The sequence below is a fragment of the Lagopus leucura genome, unplaced genomic scaffold (genome assembly GCF_019238085.1).
Source record: "Lagopus leucura isolate 7727_CA_CO unplaced genomic scaffold, USGS_WTPT01 Super-Scaffold_100001, whole genome shotgun sequence".
Taxonomy (NCBI): domain Eukaryota; kingdom Metazoa; phylum Chordata; class Aves; order Galliformes; family Phasianidae; genus Lagopus; species Lagopus leucura.
In genome coordinates, this window is record NW_024962262.1 from 37947396 (window position 1) to 37957535 (window position 10140).

Genomic DNA, 10140 nt, shown 5'->3' on the forward strand with positions numbered 1-10140 from the left:
AACCCGTCACTTGGGGAAGGAAGAGGAGGTGGCATGGGCTGGGCTTGCTGGGGCAGCAGGAGATTTATGGCCCTCCTAGCCAACTTTTGCCAGTTGCACCTGGCACTCTCATGTTGTGCTCCAGCTTATGCTAGAAATGTTGGATGTTGAGAGAAAGAGCACTGGGAGGTGACAAAAGAGGAGAATGGAGATTTGTTTGCTGGTCTGGGCACAGGGAGTGGGACTGTGGGGCTGGCATGTTGCTTTGGAACTCGCTGTAGTCAGCTCCGGCCAAGCTGAAAGCAGAACATGTCCCCTTCGATGTGATCCCTGGTCTGAGACCTGCTCCTGTGAGGGTTCTCCATGGGCTGTGAGCTCCTTCAGACCCCATTAATTGCTGCCCCGTGGGCTCCTCCATGACTGAATAGGGAGATCTACTCCATGTGGTGCCTGGGGGCTGCAGGGGATGGCCTGCTCCTCTCTGGGCCTCTCCTGTGCTTCAGGGAACTTCTGCTCTGTGCCTGGAGCACCTCCTGCTCTCCTTCTGCACTGACCTGGATGGCTGCAGGGCTGTCTTCTCACGTTTCTCACTCCTCTTTCCCAGCTGCTGTTGTACAGCAGTTTTCCTTTAATCTGCCCTCCCAGAGACACCAACAGTGTCACAGCTCCATGACCATAGCTCAGCTCTGGCAGCAGTGTGTCCTTTTGGAATAGCTGGAGCTGACTTCACTCTGGCATGGGGCAGTGCTGGGCTCTGCTTATAGAGGCCACCCATACAGCCCCCTGCTACCAAAACCGTGCCATGTAAGTGCAATAGAGTTGTGGCTATCATCCTTCTGGGTGAATATTCATGCATTAAACAACACAACATTGTGAAATTAATATACCATACAAGCAAAAAATAAATAAATAAATAAATAAAAAATCCACTAGAACAGTTAGATGAGTTCTTCATGCCAAAACAACAGCAGTAACAGTAGCAACAAGAAGAAAACACTAGGAAGCTGGGATATTTTACAGTTCTTCTGACTGTGTAGCATACGTGAATTGATCTCATGTTTTCCAGACCCTACAAGCCATTAGTCTCTTTCTTGTTTTACACTCTCGAGCTTCTCCAAAACTGGGAATATTTTAAAGGGACGAATTGTGATGCTTCTTTATCTATATCCAAGATATATAAATGTAGATCTTATACTAAAACCTAATCCAAAATGTAAAGTACAGCAGGTGACTCCCAAACATCTTTAGTTTTCCATACTTCATTTTTTTTTCTAGACTAATAAGCTAAGCTGTAATTATCTTCAACAAGCAAGACTCCCACTGAAAGTCTCAGCATTCTGTGCCTAAACTCAGTGTGCAAAATGATAGGTATTACCTTATTTTATTTTTTATTTTTTGCTTTTAATGGTGAACCATTGAGGGGAAATAATAGAAAGAGTTTCCCAGCATGCCCACATGGCACCTGTTTCTTTAAAAGTGGATCAACTACATGACTTATCTCCTAAGTCACTGCTGGATGCTTGATGGGATAATGTCAGACTCGCTGGCAGCTGGCAAGCCCTGCCCTGTGATTAGTGCCACATCTGTGTGACTCTGATATGTTTTATAGGACAAAAAGCAAAATAATAAGGAATAGATTAAGGGAAAAGAAGGCTCCAAGATCTCAGATAAACAGAAAACTCATTCTTCTTACACTCTCATCCAAACAGAATGTTTTATTTTTTCAAACCAAGTCTCTTAAAGAGCTTGTTAGCTTTTAAAAGTATGGCTGTAACAAATATTTTTTAATTTTTTTCTTGTTTTAATCTGCATCTGAATCTGTACATGCACTTGAATTTGCTTCTTGTTGAAACTAAACTTCTTGATCAATCCACCTTGAAACCTCCAGCAAAACTCAAGACCAAGGGTGGCTTTCCTAAATGTATTAATACTTGTTATCTTGTGGGAACCAATGGTGAGTGGTTTAGGAGAGGAGCTGGTGGAATATCACCTGCTATTGCTCAGATGGAGCTCATTACATGAGCTTCCTTCTGCTGCCCTCTCGCACCAGGCTTGTATATGAACCCTGCAGTGTGCTGGATGCTCCCACCCACCAGAACCAGCATAGTGGGGGTGTCCTGGCTGTTGGTCTCCAGCCTCAGCTGAAAGATATGAATGCCAGCTCTTTCTCTCCTAGGTTTGCTAATTCATCAACTCATTGCATAAAATCTTAGATAACAAGACATCCTTTCAGGAAAAAGAATTGAACCATTCTGAACTCTGTATTATTAGGCTAAAAACATAAATTTAGCACTGATGCTAGTACTTATTTCAAGAATTCCTCATGTGTTGTTAGAGTACTGGAACAGACATTGAAATATCTACAGTCATGGTTAAAACTTGGTACGTTTTAGGGGGTACAGTATTATCAAGTAGGAGGTTATCTGTTTCAGGAGTGCTGGATTTCAAACAGCCCTCTAGTTTATTTTGTTTTTTACAGTATACTTTTGAGATTGGAAACGGATCAAAAAACATGAATTTGTCTGCTCCTTGCAAGTTTCCCTTACACTGACAGGGACAGCAACATTTCAGCGATGGCTGTCAGACACACCGAGCTGTACAGCTTCTGTTTTGCTGTCTGTTTTCTACTTAGGTTCTGGTTCTTAGCTGCTGAGATGGACTATGTACCCTGTGAACACAGTTGGTCGCTTTTGCCCATTCCTGTTGTGCATATTATTTAGTGTGCTTTTAAGAATTTGGTGTCCAGGAAGAAAGCAACAGTGAATGTGATGGCATTTGAGTGATGATTAACATCACTCATTTGATTGTGGACGCTATCTCCCGGCATACCTCAGGAGTGGAAATAAACAACACTTAAATAGAGAAATATCAGCTCAGCTGTACGTTTGTGATGTAGAACTACCAAATTGCTTTATTCTTAATTGCCTTCTTGAATTCTGTGATGGATTGATGAGGCTGCCAGCTTGTGCAAGTTACTTTAGTGGCACTTCAGCAAACATATCTAGGCAGATTAAGCCTGTACAGATCTGTCCCTCTGTCGACAATTATATAATTGATTTATCCATTAACTCAAGCAGTTATAAAACATGAATAGCAGTAAGTGCATACTAAGCTCTACACTGGGAGAGAAACAATTTAACAGTTTGTCTTTTATGGCTATCTAGTGCTTATTTCTGTGATATTTCTCCTAATGAATCTTTTCTGTCTGCTTAATTCAGATTCTGAGATACTTAGTATATTTATGCTTTGGTTAGAAGGATCTTTTATTTCAGACAATTAATTTCCTAAAGGCAATTACCTGCTTCTTTATAGCATCTAAGAAAAAAGAGACAGCAGTTATATCTAATGTCAGTGATTTTGTTTGTAACTTTAAACTTTAGTATAAATATAGATGGAAGAGTTCTTTTTTTGTTTGTCTGGAAAAAGTTGTTCTACATAATTGAAAGTTCATAGAGGGCATTATGAAAAGGAAATCTGTGTGGGATGGAAGGAGAGAAAATTCTTGATGTTAAAATGTACATAGCTAAGATTAGCTTCCCAAGAAATACTGAAAAGTAACTGTGAAGTAGTCTTACTGACTCTTTGCTTTTACACATTTGCATTTCAGCGTCGGTTGCATACATATGAATTCTACCTACCTGTTAGATTCGTGAGCTAGGTCTGAAAGGAAACGTCTGTGGCAGGGGCTCTCTTGCAGTTGGCTGTTGATGAATTCAGGTGGCAAACGACCTGATGTGAAGGGCTGGGATTACAAGCAAATATGTTCTGCAGGTGTACTAGTTTTGAGAGATGCACCTTATGCCCATGACTGAGCTTCTGCATACACCAAATAGTTGGTTTGAGGGATGCGATTCTGCTAAAATTTGCCAAAACTCTAAAAGCTGTGTGTGTAAGGAGATTTATGTAGGGCATTTGTGTTCTTTGACACGTTCCAGCAGTGCCAATGTAAGTCATGACGGAAAATATGAACTTCAGTTACTGAGCAAGTTTCTGCCATAGTTTTCCCATTTAGAGCTGAATGGAAAAGGAAAGACTTTGAGCTGAATTGCTTCACGTAAGAACTGATCAGAGCTTCTAGGAATGGAAGAAAGAAGTGAAGAAGATGCAATGGAAAGGCCTCTAAGTAAAACTGTTTTACACTGTTACACAGATGTTTACTCTGATTAAGGCTTTATTAATGAAAACAAGCAGATTCATCAAATGGGAAGCCTGTGCTCTTTTCTCAAAAATTGCACTTTCTCTCTCAGTAAGAGAGAGGAAGCTTAGTAGTTCTTTTTCAGATTTATAGCAGGGATTTCAACTCAGGTTTCCTACATACTGTTTTGGGAGGTTCTGGACACAGGCTATCTAGAGAGTAGCAGCTTTTCCCGTGTGGCTCTGTGGGAAGGCCTATTTACCACTGATTATTCTTTCATCCTATGGCTTCATAGAAAGTTCTGAGTCAACTGGAAACAATTTTTTTTTTCTGGTAAATATAAAAAAATTGTCTTTTCATTAAAACTGGATCGATTCGTGGTAAAAGGCACATAAGATTCACCTGACTCTAGAGCTTTAAAATTCCATGTAATGAGGGAAATCAGATAATGGCAGCTGTTACAAAGTTAAGATTCCTTTTGTGCTAGATGCTGTGCAGGACCATAGTAAGCATGATTCTCTGTCATTTCTGGCTTTTCTTCTAATACTACTCATCTTATTCTGATAAATGGAAAATGCCAGTACAGCTGGCACAGAAGCGAAAGAAAATCTAAAGCAAAAAGGTGTTCATTGCACATATAAATGGTATGTGACAAAGACACCTGTTCTTCTGAAAAGCCAATCTAAAGATTTTGCCCTTTTCTTTTGGGGGAAAGCCTTTTGATCTTAATGTCCATCATCTTAATTGGATTTTAATTTGCTGATGACATCCATCTTCATTATGGAAAATAATGGCAGGACTACATTATTATTCTAGGCCTTTAAATTCTGTTTTTAAAATGACTTCAGTGATTATACTTGACTGTTTGCTTTCAGAAAGCCTCTTATCACAATGAAACACTGTTTAAAAGCTCTTTAAATATTGGCTCCATATCTGCAAAGATAATCTTAAAACCTTCAACAATGCAACATGCAACCTTATCTGGGAGTTGATAAAGTCTCAGCACTGGAAATTTTAACAATTCTGTCTGGATATTGGAGGTTTACTTTTTGCTGGCTGAAAATTCATGCAGGTGGCAGTTTGGCTGTGGGAGTTGAAAGTCTGGAAGATGTGGTGCTCTTGATTTGGTGTATTGTAGTGCTCGTGTAATTGATAGGATTGGTGCTCTCTCTGTGTGAGTGTCTGTGTTGTGCAAATGTTAAACTGTATAATTCTTACTGATGACTGGAGCAATAAAATTAGATGGTAATAATAAAGTTGTATTATTTAATAGAGCTCGAGTAGCATTTGGGGCCTTAAGTTAGCCATTTGTCTTCCCATTTTGGGAAAAGGATACAAAAGCTTAATGATGTTGAACTTGCTGATTCTGAGACCTAAGAGAATCCATGCTCAGATGCTTGACATCTTCCATGCAGTGTTCATCAAAATAGGCAGTCTCACAAAAGTAGTACAGTAGGGCAGGAGTAATCAGTTCAAAATGCTGAGGAATTGCATTTTGACCTCCAATTATCTCTTTGTTCACTGACTCCTGCAGTATGAAAGCTGGAATAGGTCCTGGGTGTCATTTTCTGCAAGTCCTGTAGGTTCATGCCTCTCTGCTCTAGTGAGCATTTTGATTACACCACTCTGAGAGGGACCATTTCAGCAGGAGGTCTGAGGGAGTACTTGCCCGCAGTAGCCTGCTGGCTTTGCCCAGGGCGCTTTGCAGGCAACTCACCAGGAGCTGGATGATGTGAGTTCAGGTCCCTCCAGGCAGAGATTGCCCTTTTAAATTCTGCTTCCTTTGCAACTTGCGTGAATATTTCAGCCAGTGGGCTTTGGGGATAGGAAAATAGCAGATATGTCAGTGGTACTGTCTGCATATTAGTGCGCTTTGCCTGTATTTCCACTGGTAATTTTGGTTGTGCTGGGGCATAGTCGGCAGTAAATGGCAGCTCAGTGAAAGCCTGAGGAATCAGGTTCCTGCAGTGGCATCTTGTTAGTATAGTATCCACAGCTCTTCATGGGTGGTTGCCTGCATGGGTATCCTATCTGTTTTGAAAATGCTTAATTTCCACCAATTCTGTTTTGAAATTATTTTCAATGCTTATTTCCATCAGAATACATGCTACTTATTACTTGCATTTCTGATAGTGTTGAGCATCGTCCGTTTGGAGTGTAATGTATCAAGAAAGTGACTTTATTCCATCTTTATAATAAAATGAATTTACATATGAATATGAATAAAGTTATATGTAAAGAACCATATATATACATTTATATGTAAATTACATGCAATGTGAACAATGACTGAACATAGGCAGAGAAAGTGTGTAGGGTTTTTTTTTTTTCAGAGAAAAGTTGTGCTTTCTGAAAATTTGTATCTGATTGAAATGATTCTTCTGAAGTCTTCAGTGTTCCTTTGGTAAACAATGACATGCTTACAAAATGACATTTTTGCTATTGTTACTGAAATAAGCATAGGCAGTATAAACTTTCCACACATTGGGAAGCCTTAAGGTCTTCACTGATAACTATTTTCCCTTCAACAGGATTTTGTGAAAAAACCTGGTTGCCTACTGTAAAGTGGCATTTTTTTAGGAAGAAGAAAATTTGTTTCATTTTGAAGGCATTTAACAAAAATGGGAACACTCTAAACCATATTTTTTTATCCTCCTAATATTTGCATGATTCAGTACAGTTCATTTATCCCTCTGCACTCTGTGCCTCAGTTTGCAACTTTAAATGTATGATTATTTACATACACAGTCTTCTAGTTAAAAATGTTTGAAACATACTTGATCTTTTTAAAAATGTGAGATAGTAAATGGAGGAACTTGCTTGGTTTTCTGATTCCTGAACACTTGGAATATGCTTTAGTTCTATTTCTATACTCTGCCTCATGAAGTCTGGAAGTGATCTTAAAATGAAAGTTGGAATGCTAACACATGGAAAAAATAATACCGTGGCACTCCAACAAAATTAAAAATTTTATGACAAAAAAAAACCCAAACAACTAAAACACCAAGCCCAAAGTTATCTGTATTATCTGCAAAGAAACCTTTTAAAGAAGTTTTAAATAAAAGTGTACAGACACAAAATAAAAATGTGGATGTGACTTCTGCAACTGTGAGGAATACAAAATTGATGAGTGGGAGTCATTATAAAAAAATAGGGCAGCACCATATTAACAGATAAGTTAACATTTAAATATTGAATTAAACCTCTTTTAAAACATTCTGTGCAGTGTTATGTCAAATAATGAAGTTGCAATCCAAATTTTTTTCATCTGTGTCTCTAAATATCTAAATGTGTGGGTTTAACTTTCTTCTCCTTTTTTTAAACCAGTGTGACCTGAAGGTATCTTGCAGTGGAAATAAAAATATTGAAAAAATGAAAGACTTAAGAGTAAAAAGTAGATCCTTAGAGACTGAAGTAATAGCATTAGTGAACAAACTAAAATAAAAAAAGCAGCATCTAAAAAAAATTTAGATGTGCAGCCTGGTGAAGTCCATTTACATTATAAAATATTTGTCAGAAGTACATATTTTTTTAAACAGGAAAGAAGAAAACACTGGAAAAAGCAAAAAAAGACTAATTTTTTTGGGTCATGCCGGAATATAGTTAGGAACAAGAAAATGATAACTCTGGTTCAGTGCCAGCCCCTGAACTAGCTTCTCTTCTACTTTTTGCAGTAAAGCTGCCATTTCTTTATCTTTTATGTGGGGGAACAGTCCTGTCAGGTGACCAATTTGCTATGCTGTGTTTGGGTTCCCTGGAGAGGACATGTGGCTCTGGTGCCTCTGAAAGGATATATGCTTTAGGCCAGGCTCTGATGACAGATTTTGATGGTATTACAGGCTGCAATGTCAAGGCAGCCAGGCTGCACTCTGAGAGACATGGTGATGAGAAGATCATCAAAATAATGCAAAACTCTCACAGCTCATTCAAAACTTTTCTTTAGTGTGGGCTAACATTCTGCATGTACTTTCTGTAGCTACATGTTGACCTTGAGAGTTGATGTACACTGAGAATGTTGGGCAGATACATGTTTATTTCTTTAATGTGCCTTATTGTCCTTGTATTTTCCATGTTTTCTTAGATATTTAACTCCTCTCCTTAACAGTACAAGCCAAGAAAGCCCCTTACTAGTTCTGTAGGTTTCTTTGATGCAAGCTTGCAAAAACAGCCTCTGAAGAAAGAGATCATAGAATGGTTTGGGTTGGAAAGGACCTTAAAGATTGTTAAGTCCCAACTACCATGCCACAGCCAGGGACACCTTCCACTAGACCAGGCAGTCCAAAGCCCCATCCCGCCTGGCCTTGAACACCTCCAGGAATGGGGCATCTACAGCTTCTTTGGGCAACCTCTTCTGGTACCTCACCACACTCATAATGAAGAATTTCTTTGTTATCTAATCTAAAATTACCTTTTTTTTTTTTTTTTTTTTTCTTCCATAATTTTAAAACTGTTACTTCTTGTCTTGTCCTATCTATATACTCTCAGTAAAAGTGTCTCACCCCATCTTTCTAGAGATGCTGTATTGAAGGGCTGCAATGAGGGAACAGTCAGCTTCCTTGCTCTGCTTCTTTTAATGTAGCTAGGGTTACATCTGGCTTTCTGGGCCGCAAGTGCATGTTATCAGCTCGTGTCAAGCCTTTTTTCCACCAGTACCCCCTCCCGCCATTCCCCCACAAGTTCTTCTCCATGGTGTTGTTAAATTCATGTTTATGAAGTACAAATAGTACAGTGGAAAAAAAATATAGTATCCTTTCTTGCAAACTAGAATTTCAGTGCTATGTTGTGAATTCTGTTAGGTTCCAAGTGTACCTGTGCCTGCAAATGTTGTGTATCCTGATAATGCTAACAACAAGAACTGAGAACTTCAGGGATTTATGTCTGTTTAGTATTTCCTACATTCAGCTAAGTTGGCCTGAGTAGTTGAGAGGCCATGACATGCCAAAAACCAGGCCTGCTAGCACTACATAGAAAACATAAAATATATATTCAACTGAAAGATGAAATATTATGTAACAGAACCAAAGAGTGGCTTGGATTGGAGGGGACCTTAAAGATTATCTGTTTTTAATCCCTTGCTGTGGGCAGTGTTGCCAACCACTGAAATCTCCTTTCTTCATCAACAAGTAATATGTTATGCTGGCCTTCAGTGATTCCTAGGCAATATTCATTTTGTCTTGATTATGTGACTGCGTGAATGACAAGTCTTAAGGTCTCCTTTTGCTTTCAGAACTGCTTGCACTTGTGTTATCAGAACTGAACACACCTGAACAAAGGGTAGGTGAGATGTTTAATAGGCAAAACTTTCCAGAAATGCAATGGCCTTAGTGTTGCTCTTTGCTTTTGGCGTGACATTAGTGGCAAAGATGGAGAGATGATCATGATGATGGTTAATGCCTCAATCCCTGAGCCCTCTCTTCCCTTGAAGTCCTGTCTTGTCTTTGATTGAGGATGCTTTAGCACAGCGGAGAGAGGAGGAGTGAGATAGGAAACAGTAACTTCATCTCCATGAAATATTTTCCTTTTCTAACCTCCAGGTCTGAGTAGCTGCAGCTTCGCACCTGATTAACTCAACTCTCAAGAACTGTTGCACGAATTGGGACTCCCTGAGCTGGTGATCATTTCTTTTCTCTTCTAGATGCTTTTCAGTTCATCATGGGAGACCATAAACTATAAACTATTATACGGAGCCATTTGGTTTTGCTTGTTTGATGGGAAGGGTGGCTGGTTATTTGTCTATTTCATTTTTTTAAAACTCTTTTTACATAATAAGAGGATCTCTGGCATTGGAAAAAACAAGCTGTAAGTGGTGCATGTAAGTGAGGGCTAGGTGTGAAATATACTGATATAAATTAATATATCCAGGGAAGTTAGTTGTGGAAGGATTTTCTGGAGAGACCTGGAAGCTTTCCTTCTCAGGCTGAAGAAGCAGCATAAAAATGAGCAAGATGAACAAATTGATTATGCTCAGAATTTTCTTTAGAAAATGCTTTACTATCCACATAAATAACAATTTCTATTTTTTATTT